Source organism: Octopus bimaculoides, chromosome 25 (assembly GCF_001194135.2).
Source record: "Octopus bimaculoides isolate UCB-OBI-ISO-001 chromosome 25, ASM119413v2, whole genome shotgun sequence".
NCBI lineage: Eukaryota > Metazoa > Mollusca > Cephalopoda > Octopoda > Octopodidae > Octopus > Octopus bimaculoides.
In genome coordinates, this window is record NC_069005.1 from 22,319,447 (window position 1) to 22,321,531 (window position 2,085).

Below are 2,085 nucleotides of genomic sequence, written 5' to 3' on the forward strand. Positions count from 1 at the left end.
ACAAGATGCTCATCTTTCTAAACGGTTACAATAATTTCAAAGAGGCCTTTATCACCAACCCGGATCTTTTTACGAACAAGGCAAGCACTTTTATAACCGAGAAACTTGGCCAAGGAAAAGGTAAAATTTACAATTTCTTATCTTTTATTTATTACAACGAGTTAGAAGGTGACGAACTGGCAGAACCGTTTGCTCGACGAGTAAAATGCTTAGCGGTATTTCGTCCGTCTTTACTTTTCTGAATTCAAATTTCGCCGAAGTCGACTTTGCCTTTCATCCTTTCGGACTCGATAAATTAAGTACCGGTCAAGCACTGGGGTTCGATGTAATCGACTATCCCTCTCGCCTCAAATTCTAGGTCTTGTACCCTACTCAATATTTGACCCCTAATACTTGCTGGTCGAAGCACCAGTCAAAAACTGGAGCAATTTAATCGACCAACCACTTTGCCGAAATTTCTGCAAGTCTGTGCATGTGTCAAAAAATTGTCGGACAAAGACACGACAGTCTTCTGGCTCCTTACTTCTGAGTTCAATTCCCGCCCAGTTCGAATTCAGCTTTCGTTCTTCTAGAGTCGATAAGTGAAGAACTTGTAAATGGCAGTGCACATCTGTAGCGGAATTGTTAAAAAGTCGAATGTGATACCCTACGATATTTGTTCTCTTTTACATTTCTGAGTTCAAATCCTGCCGTGTAGTACATGAAGTGGGGAACGAGAGTAGTAGAAAGGTAGACTAAATCCGTCGTCCAGCTTAGACCACCACCTGGATCTCCCCCCCCCCTATTATTCTTGGAGGTTCTGTTAAAGATTTGTAGGTATTGCACTTCCTGATTAAAGGATAAAAGTTCGAGCGACCATGTAGAGAGGATTCCCCCTTGGGTGTTGTCAGTAGCGTAATGCCGGTTGGGGTGGGGCACCGCAGAGGGGTGCCAAAACCCACGCTACGCCTCTGGCTGCTGCTGCTGCTGTTAATTTTTTATATTTGTGGTATTCGACGATTTTTTTTAAAAGTTTTATTTTTCCAAATCTCTCTATCTTTATCTCACTCTTTATTTCTATCTCTCTACCTCTATCTCTTTCTCCCTATCCCTCTTTTTCTCTATCTCTCTTATTTTCTCTCTTTCTCATTCTCTCTTCCTCGCTTTGTGTATATATATTCTATATTTAATATATATGTGTGTGTATGTATGTATATATATATATATATATATATATATATATATATATATATATAATATTTCAACTTGTTTCAGTCATTTAATTGAGGCCATGCTGGGGCATCGCCTTGAAGTGTTTTATGTGAACAAATCGACCCCAGGATTTATTTTTTAAAAGCGTAGCGCTTATTCTTTCCTCCTCTTTTGCCGAACCGCTAAGTTACGGGGGCGTAAACACACCAACACCAGTTGTCAAGTGGTGCTGGAGGGACAAACGCGGGCACAAAGACACACACACACATACACACACAAACATATATATACAACGGGCTTTTTTCGGTTTCCGTCTACCAAATCCACTGACAAGGCTTTGCTCGGCTCGATGCTATAGTAGAAGACACTTGCCCAAGTTGCCAAGCAATGGGACTGAACCTGGAACCATGTGGTTGGGAAGCAAGTTTCTTACCACACAGTCACACCTGCGCCTAGCCATCTAGCTAGCTATCTATCTGTCTATCTCTCTCAGTGCTGCATTGAGGTATAGACACATCACGCAGAATGTCCAGATAGCTCAGGGTACTAAGTGGCCCAGTACTAATCTCTGTATGCTGTAATTTAGTGTATATGTAGGGCCCCCAGTGCATTGCTTTGCTTTGGGGATCCTATATTACTGTCATGACAGCCGCTGTGTGTGCGTGCACGTTAGCTTGTTTACATCCTTCGTTCTCACTGTCATTCTGTTTTATATTTTTCTGTTCATTCAATCCAACATTTTATAATTGGTTGTATATCTCTCTGCTTCTACTACAGATACTCATTTGTATATTTTTTTCAATCCTTCCACTTGCATCTTTATCCATTCTCTCTCTCTCTCTCTCTCTTTCTCTCTCTCTCTCTCTCTCTCTCTCTCTCTCTCTCTCTCTCTCT

General features: G+C 41.2%; 1 long non-coding RNA gene across 3 annotated transcripts in view; it reads right to left on the reverse strand.

Annotated features, from left to right (window-relative positions):
• Positions 1-2,085, reverse strand: part of LOC128250819 (uncharacterized) — a 368,397-nt gene that overhangs the window by 300,308 nt on the left and 66,004 nt on the right. The gene's annotated exons all lie outside the window — the stretch shown is intronic.